This window comes from Trichechus manatus, unplaced genomic scaffold (genome assembly GCF_000243295.1).
Source record: "Trichechus manatus latirostris isolate Lorelei unplaced genomic scaffold, TriManLat1.0 scaffold00260, whole genome shotgun sequence".
NCBI classification, from domain to species: domain Eukaryota; kingdom Metazoa; phylum Chordata; class Mammalia; order Sirenia; family Trichechidae; genus Trichechus; species Trichechus manatus.
This window is the reverse complement of record NW_004444196.1, coordinates 2,226,456-2,243,477: the sequence shown is the minus strand read 5'-3', so window position 1 is coordinate 2,243,477 and position 17,022 is coordinate 2,226,456. Positions and strand designations below refer to the sequence as shown.

General features: G+C 35.2%; 1 non-coding gene across 1 annotated transcript; it reads left to right on the top strand.

Moving 5' to 3' along the window:
- The first annotated feature begins 5,021 nt into the window (after positions 1-5,021).
- On the top strand, positions 5,022-5,093 carry TRNAP-AGG (transfer RNA proline (anticodon AGG)). The gene has a single exon. It is a non-coding gene; the product is annotated as a tRNA-Pro (tRNA).
- Positions 5,094-17,022: the final 11,929 nt, after the last annotated feature.

The window sequence follows — 17,022 nt, the reverse complement described above, 5'->3', positions numbered from 1 at the left end:
TATAGGCTGTGATCATAGTACATTAAAATTTTGGTGTAAGTTTCCAGCTATTCCTGGAAAAGACTGGATTTGGAAATTTCATTTCTGTATAATCTTAGCTGACACTAAAATTTGAGCAAATTGCTCATGTATTTGGTGACTCAGAAGCAAAAAATGGGATGGTTATAATCATCAGTTTGGTTGTCAACCAAGTTTATGACGGTTCCTGAGGGTGACACAACCAGTAAAAAACAAAGACCACAAAATATTGCACAAATGTATAAAAAAAAAAATTATTTCCTGCCCTTCCGTGACCCTTTTCCTGATTAAAACACTAAATCTAAAATCACCATACAGTGGGATAGGCAATTAGGTAAGCCTGTCTGGATCATCAACTATTCTGTATGGTGATAGTAATCCTATACGTGGGGAAATAAAAACCGTTCTTCATCAGGATTAGTTTTAGGATTCTTGTTTCATTGGTTGGAAGATAACAATTCAGTATGTTTGCCCTTCATTATCTTCTTTTTATTCTACAAATATCATTTAATATGACCCATTTTGCCAAAACACATGTACATACAAATATCATGAAATAAACTTTTCCTTTATTTTTGAATACAATATTGTTTTGTTCTGACTGAAACTGAAATTATTATATAAAGACAAGGTGACTATAAGAGGCACTATTTGGGTCAGATGAATCTAAGGATACAATTTAAAGACATTTTTAAATATGTTGAGAGAATCACTAATTAACTAGCTAGCAGCAGCAGTTCTATTCTCAAACTTCAAAAGAATAACTGATGACCACACCATCATCTTCTCTACAATCAGCCATCTACCCACTTGACCTCCTTCACCTTTGCTCGCATGTCAGGCTGGAACGACAGGAAGAACATCTGGGCATCTTGCCTACCCAAAGTCTCCAGGGCTCTTACTGCTGCTCTGAGCTTAATCTTTATTTAACCTTTGTTTTAATGATGAAAGATTGTCTCTCTGTCAGCAATTCTCCACCTACAGTGCACTTTTGTCACTAGTTCCCAATTTAAACACTTAAGGATCAGGAAGCACGACTTTGCCAACCTATGTAATATTTTTTTTTTCTTTCTATTTTTTCCAGCAAATCTTAGTGCAGCTTCATCTATTGACCTTAATACAAGATTGTTGAGTCAGATTCTCCTTGTGTATAAGATACTCCCCTGGCATAATATTTGGCACCATTGGAAGCTGCATTAACTTTTGGCACATCGGTATATCTCTGATCAAATCACACTTCCCAGTTGTAAATATTTCAATTTTCAAAAATGCCGACTTTGCTCATTTTGAGAAACTTAAGCATGGAAAACTCTGACTCACTGTTTTAGTTGGACAATAAGTCTATTTAATAACATCTATTTAAAAAAGCATGAATGGTAGAAACAAAACCTTTCTGGTGCATGTACCATACAACTTAGATATTAGATACATTTCTACAAACTGAAACAATGCAGAAGGTAAGGGAAGTGCTAACTAGGGGAAAATAAGGAGTCATCTTGGCAAATCACCCTTTCAGATACTGAGTTTGTCAAGTACTCTTCGACGAATTGTGAACGCATGCTGGCTTTTGCAGCTCAAATAGTTAAATTATATTTTTATTAGTAAGCATTTAAGGAAACTAAAGATGGTAAAAAAAGTATTTCTAAAAAGTGAAAAAAAAATTGTTACAAAGCTGTAAATAACTGTATGTAAGTATGTTATTTCTTATTATGTTAACAGCTAGAATATCACCTGAAAGAAACAAACAGCACTAGGGTATGTTTACCTTGGACAAAGTTCATATTTGATCAGCAATGATAAGATCCTTGGAGAGAATAATTGCTTCATGCCAGATGACTCACAAGGGTCAGGCTGCTTGGCACCCAGACATGAGAGCCATAACCTCTACTGATTAATGTCAGTTCACATTACCACCATCAGTTAAGCAACAGCTACTTTCAAACTCATGCATATTAACAAAGTGAAAAGAACATGTCTTCAATCTGAATTCCCATAACAATTACATAAACACACCAGCCTCTGTACAGAAGGGTTATGGTAGGTGTTTTGAGTCAGAATCGACTCAACAGCAATAGATTTGGTTTGGGTTTATGGTAGGTAGGAAAAACTCATGGAAAGGATGTGGTATCATCACAGAGGTGTGAACTAGGATAAAACTGATGATCAGTTCAACACATCCATCAGGCTGTAAAAGTAATCCTCAAAACACTTTTCTGATATACACCTCATTTCTTTTTGATCTAGATTGTTCTGTTTCTCATTCTCCCAGAAGTGAGACATTGACTCTCCACCTGTAGTTCAGCACCTACTTTTAGTCCCTCAAGGATCTGCTATTTATCCTATCTTTCTTTACAGAAGTTTGGACAATGACTCTCAAACATTTTTTTCTGGCAATCTACACTTCTAGTCTCAGGATTTTATTTTTTATCAAGTAATTTCTGCCTGAAGCAGCAGCTAATCTTGAAAAAACACCTATCCCATCCTCTTCATGGGTAAATGGCCAGGCCAATCTAGTCCCTCAAAAATGGGTTAGTAATTTTGTTGTTGTTTTTAAGTGCCTTTGAGTCAGTTCTGATTCGTAGCCACCCCATGTATGACAGAATGAAATACTGCCCAGCCCTGCGCCATCCTCACAATCATTGCTATGTTTGATCCCATCCTTGCAGACACTGTATCAATTCATCTCATTGAGGGTTTTCTTCTCTTTCACTGACATTCTACTTTACCAAGCATGATGTCCTTCTCCAGGGACTGGTCCCTTCATAACATACCCAAAGCTTGCGAGATGAAGTCTCTATCCATTCTTCCAAGGAGCTTCTGGCTGTACTTCTTCCAAGATATATTTGTTTGTTCTTCTGGCAGTCCATGGTATATTCAATATTCTTTGTCAACACCGTAATTCAAAGGCATCAATTTTTCTTCACTTTTCCTTATTCATTGTCCAGCTTTCTCATGCATATGAGGCAATTAAACATATCATGGCTTGGGTCAAGTACACCTTAGTCCTCAAAGTGACGTCTTTGCTTTTTAACACTTTAAAGAGGTCTTTTGCAGCAGATTTGCCCAATGCAATATGTCATTTGATTTCTTCACTGCTGCTTCCATGGGTGTTGATTGTGGATCCAAGTAAAATAAAGTCCTTGCAACTTCAATCTTTTCTCTGTTTATCATGATATTGATTATTGGTCTAGTTGTGAGGATTTTTGTTTTCTTTCCGTTGAGGTGTAATCCATACTGAAGGCTATATTCTTCTATCTTACAGGTCTTCAGTAAGGCTTCAAGTCCTCTTCACTTTTAACAAGCAAGCTTGTGTCGTCTGCGTAACACAGGTTGTTAATGACTCTTCCTCCAATCCTGAAGCCCCATTGTTCTTTATGTAGTCCAGTTTCTCGGATTATTTGCTCAATATACAGACTGAATAACTATGGTGATGCACGCTTATCCTGACTTTAAAATACGCAGTATTCCCTTGTCTGTTCGAACGACTGCCTCTTTCTGTATGTACAGGTTTCTCATGAGCACAATGAAGTGTTCTGGAATTCCCATCCTTTGCAATATTATCCATAATTTCTTATCTATGCAGTTGAATGACTTAGCATAGTCAATAAAACACAGGTAAACATCTTTCTGGTATTCTCTGCTTTTAGCCAAGATCCATCTGACATCAGCAATGATATCCCTCTTTCACATCCTGTTCGGAATACGGCTTGAATTTCTGGCAATACAATATTTGATACGAGAACAGAAAGAAATATAAAATTCAGAGAGCTGGTAGGACTGTGGCCTGTTTGATTGCTTGCTTATATTTGATTCACTGTGATAGTTGGCTTGATTTGGGTCCCAGGGTGGGGATCTAATGCTATGTGTCTAAGTCTGTAATTCAGATTTTATGGTTTTAATAACTGGAATGTGGGTGAAGACTTTCCTTAACCTTTCCAAAGTGTGACAAGAATAAAAAGCAATATCGAATGAATCTTGGTACACCAAAAAATGAGCACCATATGCCCAGCCCTGTTCTCATCTTAGAAAATTTAGCACTGCATTACCTTCTTAGAGCATAGATTTCACCCTGAGGAAAAAAGGAGTGGGGTCTAAAAATGCATTGAACTAACTAAGATTTAAAATTTATTGAAATTTAATTTTAGTAAATGAGGTGCTCTGAAAGGCTTACCAGTTGATAAAAAGTTTTATCTCTGGTATATTTAAGTTTTCAAACTGAGATTTGCATTCTCTCTAAATCAATAACAATTGGCAAACATCACTTTTGCAATCACTTCAATTCCCTTTTTTGAAAATTTTATTAAATCTTTGATGCTAATTTTCATGATAAAAATATCCTGTTTAAGTATTAGGTCAACCTTTAATTTATTATGCTCTATTATTATGACTCCAAAACTATTGGTCTGATATTTTTCACTTCCAAGATCTCTTTCAAGGTATATTTCTAAGGACATCAGTTATTATAACCCTACACTACTCAATGCCCTTAAAAGCTAGACATTGTCTTGCTTAGTTTTGGTTCTTACATTTTTCTTTGGTGGTGAATAAATTTTTTTCACTTCCAGAGAAAATGGAATTATATTAATTTTCAAGGCACACTGGTAACTGATTAATTCTCTGACTAATCAAGAGCAAAAAGGATTCCTTTCCCAAAAATTCCAACAAAAGTTCTGGAAGGGCTTGATTCGTTCTATTTAAGGTCAGATATACATCACTGAACTTTGTAGTCTTTTGGATGGAGTATTGTGAGAAACCAGACAAAGTCACAAGCTCGCTTCTTAGCAAGGTGATTCTCCCACCATGTAATAAAAGGGCTGGAAAAAATTACAAGGTATTTATTAGAGTATATCACTATATTTTTTTCTACTACCTTAAAGTGGATATTCAATAAAAATTTGTCTAGCATTTACCTCAAATATTACATTCTCAATGAGATCTTTCTTGTTCTATCTAAAATTACCTTTCCTGTAGAGATGTTTACATACCTCTCTATGTCTTGTCGTGGCTTGTTGGTCTAATGGTATGATTCTTGTTTAGGGTGCAAGAGGTCCCAGGTTCAAATCCTGGACGAGCCCTTGTCTGTTCACAGAACTATATCATTTTCTGGAAACCCTGGTGGTGTAGTGGTTGAGAGCTATGTCTGCTAACCAAAAGGTCAGCAGTTCAAATCCACCAGGTGCTCCTTGGAAACTCTATGGGGCAGTTCTACTCTGTCCTACAGGGTTGCTATGAGTCGCAGTCAACTTGACAGCAACGGGTTTTTCTGTCTTGTTAGTGTAAGACCACTAGGAACAATAACTTAGTCCAACCAAGTCAGCAAATACTTTATAAATACATTCATTAGTATGCCTCACAAAACAAAGGAAATGAGAGAATTATTATAGGATTGAGGGAAGGGTTGAGTTTAGACGAATTTTAAATGAAGCAGTGTTTTGATAGGCACAAAGTAAAGAAGCGCTTGAATGTAGAAAAAGGTCAGCAATGAGTCCAAACTGGAAAGCTGACCTGGATCCTGTTTCCTTAGAAGGAAAGAAATTAAGAACAATGTAGACTATTGTGTCCAGAAAACCATTACCCAATAGTCTGCACCTGAGTTTTAAATTAAGGCTGCTTCTCTGTGTCAAAGTGACTTAGATCTTCAAGGAAAAAGTGAGGTATTCCACTTCTACTGCTAAGATTTCAAACAGTGATGTTTTTTATAGTCTATCATTTTGAAGAACAAATTTTCTGAGTAAGAAAGCAGTAGCCACTCAAAGAAGTGAGTTGTTATGACACTACACAGCTGCGAAGTGTCTTTGGGAAACATTGTTTCCTAACTTTACTCAAATTGTTCCAGATTTGGTCATTGGGAGCTTCTTCAGGTTGTCCTCTGTGTTTTCTTTTCTTTTTTGTTTTACGTGCTCCCATCATTTTCTGAGGACTTCTTTACTTTTGACACTGCTGGATGTTCCAAGCTCATTTTAAAATGTTTCTTCCTGAGCACTGAAATCAACAAATTCTCCAAGATTCCTGCTTCTTATTATTGGGTAATGATAATTAGAAACAAATATCTGGATAGTAGGTTTGCCTTTTATCACTGAGTGTCTTTGGTTCCAAACCACTCAGTAGACAGAGATAGGAAATATATGCATTTGTACATATAAACACATCTATATATTTCAATATAAATTGCTCTCTCAAGAGAGGGAGAGACATAGAGAGCAAGCTGAGGGGCCCCTATCATTTATTTATTGTAAATAAATAAAAGTCGATGCTGTACATTCTCTTATTGCTTCTTTCCTACAAAAGGTAGCATAATATCTATAATTTCTGAATTTTTATTTTTTCATTTAATAATATTATTCCAGACCAGACATTGCCAAATTCTTCTCTAAAAGGGCAGTTTTCATTTCTACCAGCAATGTATAAAAGAGCTCATTTCTCCAAAAGAGTGAGGCAACCTACTCTGATTTTTGCTAGGTGAGAAACGATTGATTCTTCTAAAAATTATGTTCATTTATCTTAAATTATTTTTAGACTTTCATTTTTTTCCATTCCAAAACCACTATTCAATAAATGTTTTATCCTATAGATTGAGTCTTCTCATCTTCTAATTTGTTCTTCATATTTTTAGCTTTGTATATTTGATTTATGTTATTAAACAGCTCATTAATTTTATAATACAGCCCTTCTAATCATTTTTAATTTCAAATTTCATATATTTTATTTACATAAGATGTCTTATTAATAATCATTTTTCTCATAGCAACTTGCCTATATTCTTTGATTTTTCTTGACTATTTCTGGAGAAGACAAATATTTTTTTCAAAGTCCTTTCTGTTCCCAAAATTCTTTTCTACTTCTCATATCAATTATTCTGCCTGCAAAGGGCTTCCTGTCCTTCTTCCCCAGATCTCTTCTTTGTCCAGAGATTCCTTTGCAGGTGTTGAAGATTTGGCTTAAGGTATTGCTATAAAATGTGCAACAAGTCACATATTAATTTCTATCTTCTTGGGTCATATCCAATTCAAAATACAGAAGCCAAATAGGTAAATTAGAGGACAAAAGAAACCTATTTGGAGAAGATTTTTAATATTAGAATCATACTCATATTCATAAAGTGAGCATAAGCTGTTTGATTGGAGTTTTTTACCTCCCCAAATAACTTCATCTAGCTCTAATGATTTGGGTTACCTTTGAACTCAGTGATTCCCAGGATACATTATTAAATGTTATACCTCAATGAGATCAAAACACATTCACCTTACATTGAGATCGATAATGTACAGAATATACAAGTGAGCTGTCTCAAGCTACTCCATTACCATCTTGGAAACTACTGTATTATTGCAATAGCCACATCACTCCCTGGATTGTTTAAAATGGGCATTAGTTGGTTTAAGGACTCCCACTCTGGCCTGAGCTCATTGAATTAGAAATAGATGTCAAACTAAATATGTTTCAGAAGATCCCATGTCAACAGTCACTGCCTAAGACAAGCAGTTGTAATTGGGGAAACCGATCAGAGTCTTTTTCAGAGACTTTTCACTTTTCAAGATATGTAAAGATGAAATCAGACATGAGTTAAACATGAAAGTTAGAATATTATTCAAGAGCATCATATGCCCATCTGAAGGGAAATTTATGAAGGTTCTTACTGATCCACTAAAACTGCTACTGGACAATAAGAATTACTGCTGTGACCTGAACAAGCGCCCTTTTGGAAGGGACTTGACTGACTGGTTGTTTCTATCTTTCTTATTTCTCTAAGTAATTTTACAAAAAAAAAAACACCCTGTAACTGAGATGACCCAAACAATGACACCTCACAACTTAAAAGAGATTAATACCACTATTTCATCCATATCAAACAATTTCTTAGTTAATTCATTATGAGGAAAAAAGCTTATATCAAACACTGACAGAGTCATGAATACATTGTCATTGTAGGAAAAGGAAGATAAGAAAATGTAAATTTTGTGAAAGGAAATAAGAAAACATAGTCTACATGCTGACAAATATTTTTTAAAAAATGTGGTAAAGGAATTTAAAAAATTCAAATATTTGGAATTTACCAAATATCTACTATGTTTATTGTCAATTAGAAAAAGTGTCTGAATTTTTAGAAATTTAATATGAATCAGTCATCAAGTCTTTAAAGAGTTTACCAAGAAGCAGCATTCTGAGAAGTATTTGGAGAGTAAGTTTAAATTTAAGCCTGGCTTCATCATACCTAATTAAGTCATAGCTAGTTATTTTTGTTATACCTCACAGGTGATGATTTTAAAAGATATTGTCTTACATTCCTGACAGACAGCAATCACGTAAACCTGGTATTGTTTAAATGACAACATTTACCTCATGTGATTATTATACACATTGATAGAAATAATGTATTTGAAGATCATGGAACAATGTTAGACACATAATAAACAAATAATTGGGAGCTATCAATATATATATATATATTTTATAGGTTATATAAATACTTTAGGTGCTAAGTACATTGATGGGTGTTTCATATCACATAGAGAGATTTTAAAGATTAAAAACCTTCTCAATGAATTTGAAATCATAGAAGCGAAGTGATTGGTCAATTTTGTTGAGGACTTGTGTTGTTTTTAAGAAAGCTGGTAAACAGAAAACGAGTCTACTATGCAATGTAAATAGTATAAAATGTAAAGGCTGTATAAGTCTGCCACCTATACCACTGAAAACTCAACAGAATTCAAAGCTTATTTAGAAATATTAAAAAAAAAAGCCAATTCTCTCATCTTCTAATAACCTTCACAAATGCAGAGAAAGTCATCTGATCTTCATAGATCATGTTCCTTGTTACACTCTATATTAGCAGCTTTTTTTTTAATTTCTTGAGCACAATGAAACTTCAGATATAGGTAGTCATGTTCATCTAGGTGTCAGAATTAAAGAAGTCAAGAATGACTTTGTGGCTCTTTGGGGCTTCCTGGATGGGTGAGAACAGCCATGCACAGGAGAGGATGCAGCTCATCCCCAGGGTCAATGGAAACTTTATGCTTGCAGACCTTGTTTGAGGCACCTCAATTGTATCCTTTCAGGTTATAAAAAATGAATAACTATAATAGAATCTGTCCTTCCAGCTGTGCCTGAGGAGTCTGAATCAACTACAGATGAAATGACAAAGACATTCAGTTTGTTAGTGCAGGACACAGCGACCTGTTCTTGAATACATTGATCTGGTCTGTGGTGATGATGAAAAGCCTAACACCTATCATAGTGATATTCTGTTTCCTAGAATGCCAAAACAACGGTGTGATTTATTAAGTTTTTTAAATGTGAAGAAGTTGAAAACAGACACAGAAACTAATGATAAGAGCAAAAATCACTGTGGATCGTCTTTAAGTCAAAGGAACCAAATTTCAAATATGTTAAATGACCAACTATTGAAGAAAAGACATCATATTCATCAAAGGAAGAAATAGATGATCTTGTGCTTCCAGGTAGCTGGAATGAAAAACAAGCATTTATGTTTACAGAACAGTACAAATGGCTTGAAATAAAAGAAGGTAAATTAGGATGTAAGGATTGTTCAACAGTTCCTCATTTGGGATTAAAAGCAGAAAGCATGTCCATGTGTCCAAAGAATGGATTGTGTATTTAGTAACCCCTAATGGTAGTAAGGGAGTCCTGGTAGCATAATGGTTAAGTGTTTGTCAGCTAACAAAAAGGTCGGCAGTTCGAATCCACCAGCCGTTCCCTGGAAGCCCTAAGGGGCAGTTCTACTCTGTTCTGTAGGGTTGCAATAGGGTTATTATAGAGTCCTATGAGTCACAATCGACTCCACGGCAACGGGTTTTTTGGCAATGGTAGTAATAAAACTACGAGGCAAGCTTCTCTGTGGAAAAAAAAGAAAATAGAGAACACGATATTCCTAAACCTTACGGTAAAATTCAGAATTTGTTAAGGGAATCAGCTAACGACTCAATTTCCAATTTAGTGCATACACAAAATAATAAAAATATTGATGCTATCATAAGCTTTCAATACAATTTACAGTTTAGTAAAACATACAGACCTTTATCTGATACTGAGTGGGCAACAGAATTACACGAAAAAAATGGAGGGGTAGTCAATCGTTTAAATACATACTATAGTGTGACAAGAATAGCAGAACATATTACAAAAGAAATGAAGATGAAGATATTTAACATTATTACAGAAGAGAATGCCAAAATCTGAATCGTAACTGATGATGCATCTATGGTTTCAAAGAAAAGCACCTTAGTGATGTATCTCCAGTGCACAGTTCAATCAGTTCCTGCACTGGTTGTGTTGTTTGTTGCTTTAAAGAATTGGTGTCAGCCACAGCAGAGTGTATTTTCAGTACACTATTGGCTGCTTTAAATGATTGTGGCTTTAATGATGAATATTTGAAAGCTACTTTAATTGTGTTTGTTCAGATGGTGCTAATACAATGCTGGGAAGAAAGTCTGGAGGAGCTACAAAGTTGTTAGAAATTTTTCCCAAAATTATCGATTGAAACTGTTTAAATCATCAATTGCAATTGTCACTAGATAATTCAATATCTGAAATAAAACAAGTTAATCCTTTTAAAGTGTTTCTAGATAAAATTTATACTATTTATCACCAATCTAATAAAAGTCAAACCAGGCTTTTAGAAACTGTAGCTGAAGAACTTGAAATAGAAATTATTCAAATTGATCAGGCAATGGGACCAAAACGTGTGGCACACAGTTTACAAGCTGCTACTGAGGTGTGGCATGCATATCCTATATTATGTTCGCATTTTTCTCATTCTTATTCTGGTTTGGCAAAGAGATTAACTAGCATTAATTTTCTGCAAGACCTGACTTTAAGGATTGATATTCTTGAAGAATTTTCACTACTTTCAACTGTACTAGGTCAAGATCAACTAACACTCAGAAAGCACAAAAATTAATTAAACACACCATAAGAGCTTTGGAGAATTTAAAGATTGGTATTGGAAATCATGCATCTCAAATCAAAGATTTAATTAAGTCAGACAAGTTTAAAGACATTCCATTTAATAAAAGTAATAAATTTAATGTTCTTCCTACTGTAAAATATAATTCAATGCATGAACTTATATCTTTTATCTGACAGAAACCATGATGAAAGCATTTTTAACTATTTTGATTTATTAGAACCATCTACTTGGTTTTATGAAGAAATAATTTCACCATGGACAGCTGGTGAAAAAAAAAACTATTTCACTTCTGTGAAATTTTAGAATACTAAATAGATTTGAATAATTTTTGGGAATTTGTAAACAATAATGTAAAATCAAATAATGTTTCAATTTCTGCAACTATACAAGAAGCTACAAAGAGAGTTAGTACTATTCCAGTCAACAGTGATGAAGCTGGAAGAGGTTTGAATTTAACAGGTATAATTTTATGAGGGTAAGAAATAGTTTAACAATAGGTCATCATACTAGATTTAATGACAGTAAACTTACTGGGGAAAGAGTTAACAGATTGGGATGCAACTCCATTTGTAAAATCTTGGTCAATTGCCACCATAGGTTGGCGATGAATACAAGAATTCGGCAAAAATCAGCAAAAGCCTTTTATGAGAATCAATTGGCTATATGGAATTCACAGTAAAGATTATTGTATATTTTTTAACATTAAAAAGAAGAACGACTTTGTGAACTTTCCCAAAATGAGAATATATCCCAATATTATTTAGGTTTGACTCTGTCAAACGGAGATCATCAGCTAAGGGATATCTATGTTTAAAACAAGAATTAAAATTAAGACATATAGACAACATTCTCTTGCGCTATGGTGGGGAAACACTTTCCTTTCCAATAGGGTGAAGCAAGAAATGTGCACTTCCAAAATTCATGTTTAGCAGTATTACGAGGTTGACTTCAACCTAGCAGCAAAAAACTCAGAAAGGATCATTTAAAAAAAAGTGCTGAAAGTGGATGATATGACAATAATTTGCTATAATTTCAAATAGTAGCAGGATTATTGGTATGGAAAGAAGTGCTAATAAGGTGGCCTGCTATCTGACTCTGTGCATTATTTTCAGTGATCCGTGGTTGAATGCATCATAAGCCTCATACAATGATGAACACTTTGGTACATTTATGAATAAAATTACTAAAAAGTCAAAGCCAGACCCATTAAGCAAAGTGACTTTAGAGGCTAAAGTGCTAAATCAAATGAAAGGATCTTATTTGGATTAAAAAAATAGCATTAAATGGGACTGAAGCTGTCACATGAAAGAAAGAGGATGAGCACAAGAATATAATAGGCACTAATCCTTGCTTTTATAAGAATCAAGGACACATTTCATGTCTGTAGATTTTGCTCTGATGCTACGATAGAATACAAAGTAAACCTGACTTTAAAAAATAAGTGCAAAATAAGAATTGCATTTCAATGATAAACAGTAAGATGACAATCACACTTATTATTCTGGTTGTATAAAATAAAAGAACTTAGTGGGATGTCAAAAAGGTCTGTACAGGTTTTTAGTTGAAGATAAAGCAAATTCCAGTATCATAGCTTTACTTGACATTTTATATACATGTTGAGCTTTCTGTGGAGTGGAAATTGATCTCCCAGCATCGATTTCAATGTTTAAATGGTGTTAATTTAATAGAAGCTTTCAAGAATTGAATACAATTTAAATTCTCATTACCAAGGGGAATTTGTTTTTCTATAAATGTAAGGAGGAAAAAACAAAACAGGTCTTAACAAATATTGGAAACAAAACTGAAAATTTATTTTATCTTAATTTTTTTGAAATATGCAGTGAACACTTAAATATTTGATTAAAGTTGGTATTTCAATATATGCATAAAAACATCATTTTCTAAGAGGTGCTATAGTCTTCAGGAGGAATGTGATTGTTATGAGCATCTTAAGTTCAATACTCAAGATTTTGGTCTTTAATCAATATTCTTTATTTATTCTACTTTCTTCAACTTTTTTTTTATTGATTTGTTCCCTATGCATTTTGGGATTTTATTACTTTTCCCTACATAGAATTGATACTTTGATAAATACTACTAGTTTTAAATAAAATATATATTTTATAGAACAATGACAAATATATAATATATAGCAATTTTTCCAGCTCTCTAGAAACTTTGGCCTTTTTGTATTTATATCTATACCAACAACTATATTTATACCTTTATTTATATACATTGCATTATTATAGGCAAAGTGTCTATTGGGAAGCTAAATGTAATAAGGTCCCTTAAACAAATACTTGTCTTTAAAGATCTTACCCAAACTCCTCCAGGTACTTTGAAATACTGGGGTGAATCCAGTTTACGTATGAGATTGGATTCCTGCTGCATTAAAGTTTAAAATATTTTAGTTTATCCATTCCAAGAAAACAAACACAGGTAGGTTTGGTCAAACAGGCAAACTAAGAGTCTAAGTTTGAGTTACTTAAACATTGAAAGGTGGGTGATGAAAGAGAAGTTTAAAACACAGATTTCATAATAAAGATAATGTGCACATAGGAGAAACTTTTCCTGCTCTTCTAGAAGCCATTGAAAACCATGGTAACAGTTTTAGTTATCTAGTGTTGCTATAACAGAAATTTATTCTCTCACAATCTAGAGGGCTAGAAGTTGGAATTCAGGGCCCTAGCTCCCAGGGAAGGCTTTCTCTCTGCCTCCTGAACTTCTTCCTTGGTGGTATGCGGTCCCCATCTCTCTGCTCCCTTCTTGCTTCTTTTATCTCTTTTAAGATTAAAGGTGATGCAGGCCACACCCCAGGGAATCAGTCCTTACATCAGATCAGGACTGTGACCTGAGTAAGTGTTGTGCATCCCACCCTAATCCTCTGTAACATAACCTAATCTTGACTCATTAACCGCAGACAGAGATTAGTATTTACAACCCACAGAAAATTACATCGATCACAAAATGGAGGACAATCACATAATACTGGGAATCATGGCCTAGCCAAATTGACGCATATTTTGGGAGGACACGATTCAATCCATGACAGTTAACACAGAGAAATTGGTAAGATAGGGATGAAATCACAGTAAGCATATTGACCAGGCTTATGCAGAATATAGGAGAAGTAGATTTGTACTGGAGTTCTCATTAAATTCCCTTATTTGGAAGAAGTAAAGACTAGGGCATAGGTTTTAGCCTGCATGAACTGCAATAAAGACTGTTCTTCTTAAGATTTAAGATTGAGTAATGATATTCTCAGAAAAGGCAGTTAATTTAAGTGCTAAGGTAAGGACTGATTAAAAAACTTGGTATCTCTAAGGAATAAGAATACAGAATAGTTTTCAATATAGAATTGTTTTTCTTTAAAGTAGAAAAGAAATCATGTATTTAAAAGCCAAAATGGCTGAAGGTCTTTTATTCTCAAAATTATTAAAAGCCAAAGGAAACATTTGAAACTGGAACCCAGGACTAACTATAATGCTGATTTAAATCCAGGGCCCAGAGGGACTGCCAATACTTTCCTCACAGTACAGACCAGTGGTTCTCAAAATTAAGCATGCATCAGAATCTTATGGAAAGTTTGTTAAAACACAGATAACTGGGCCAAGACAGAGATTAGTCTCTAGACTCTATACCCAAAAGTCTCTGATTTGGTATATCTTACTTATTCAATCTGTATACTGAACAAATAATTTGAGATGCTGGACTATATGAAGAAGAAGGCAGCATCAGGACTGAAGGAAGACTTATTAACAACCTGAAATATGTAGAAGACACAACCTTGTTTGCTAAAAGTGAAGACAATTTGAAGCACTTACTGATGAAGATCAAAGACTAAAGTCTTCAGTACGAATTATACCTGAACATAAAAAAAAAAAAAATGCTTATGACTGGACCAATAAATAAAATCATGATAAATTGTGAAGAAATTGAAATTGTCATGGATTTCATTTTACTGGGATAAATAACCAATGCCCATAAAAGCAACAGTTAAGAAATCAGACAAAGCATTGCATTGGGTAAATATGCTGTAAAAGACCTCTTCAAAGTGTTAAAAACCAAAGATGTCACTTTGATGACTAAAATGTGCCTGACTAAAGCTATGGTATTTTTAATCATCTCATATGCATGTGAAAGCTGCACAATGAAAAAGGAAGACATAAGAAGAAATCAGTGCATTTGAATTGTGGTGATAGTGAAGTATATTGAATATACTACGGGCTGCCAGAAAAAACAAACAAATCTGTCTTGGAGGAAGTACAGCCAGAATGCTTCTTAGAAGCAAGGATGACAAAACCTTTCCTCATTTACTTGGGACAAGTCATCAGGACCAATTGCTAGAGGAGGACATCATGCTTGATAAAGGAGAAGGTTGGCGAAAAAGAGGGAGACCTTCAACAAGACGGCCTAACACAGTGGCTGCAACAATGGGCTCAAACACAGCAAGCATTGTGAGCATGGCACAGGACCACGAAATACTTTTTTCTGTTATACATAGGTCCTGTTATACCTAAGGTCACTATGAATTATGTCCAGCAAAATTTTGCTTGCATGTGATAATGATAATATTGTTCTATAATTTCCACACTATGTTGGATCCCCTTTCTTTGAAAAGGGCATGAATATTGTTCTCTTCCAGTAGATTGACCAGGTAGCTTACTTCTAAATTTCTTAGCATAGATGAGTGAGTGCTTCCAGCTTTGCATCCATTTGATGAAGCATCTCAATTGGTATTCTATCAATTTCTGGAGACTTGATTTTCCACAGTGCCTTCAGTTCAACTTGGACTTCTTTCAGTACCATCAGACTTGGTAATACTCACTCTTGAAATGGTTAAACATTGATCAGTTCTATTTGGTACAGTGAATCTGTGTATGCCTTCCATCTTCTTTTGATGCTTTCTGTGTCGTTCAATTTGTTGCCCATAGAATACTTCAATATTGCAACCCAAGGATTGAATTTTTTCTTCCATTCTTTCAGCCTGAGAAATGATGAGTGTGTTCTTCCTTTTTGGTTTTCTAACTTGAGGTCTTTGCACATTTCATTGTAATACTTTATTTTGTCATCTCAAGCCGCCCTTTGAAATTTTTCATGCTGGAAACTTTGATGCCACCATTTGGTGCTGGAAGCTATGCCAACAGTATTTCAAGTACAAGCAGAGTCACCCATGGTGGACATATTCAGTGGAGCTTCCAGAATGAGACATACTAGGAAGAAGGAACTGGCAATCTACTTCCAAGAAAAAAATAATAACCATTTGCCATGGTTTGAATTATGTCCCCCCAAAAACATGTGTATCAATTTGGCTAGGCCATGATTCGTGGTACAGTGTGATTTTCCTATACGTTGTAATATCTGCCTCTATGATGTTAATGAGGGAGAATGGGTGGCAGTTGTGTTGGTAAGGCAGGACCTGATCTACAATACTGGATTGTGTCCTGAGACAATCTCTTGAGATATAAAAGACAGAAGTGAGCAGTGAGACAGGGGGACCTCATACCATCAAGAAAGCAGTGCTGGGAGCAGAGCACATCCTTTGGACCAGGATCCCTGTGTGAAGAAGCTCCTAGTCCGGAGGAACACTGATGAGAAAGCCAAGAGAGAGAGAAAGCCTTCCCCTCGAGCTGACACCCTGAATTCGGACTTTTAGCTTACTTTACTGTAAGGAAATAAACTTCTCTTTGTTAAAACCATCCACTTGTGGTATTTCTGTTATGGCAGCACTAGATAACTAAGACAGAATTTGGTACCCAGAGAGTGGGGTGCTGCTCTAACATATCTAAAATGTGGAAGTGGTTTTGAAACTGTCAATGGATACAGCAGTGGCAGCAACAAAGGAGCAGCAGCAGCAGAGAACCAACAGCAGCAGAACCAGGAGAACGGTGAAAGACAGCTCTGGAGCCAACCCACGGAGCGAGAGAGCTGAATGCCTGTAAGCAGGAGTCTTCCTGGCAGAGTGGGGTGCTTCTGGGCACTTATCGATGGAGCTAGGCTTGCCGACCCACGGAGCAAGGGAGCTGAGTGCCTGTGCACAAAAGGCTTCCTGGAGGAGTGGGGTGCCTCCAGGC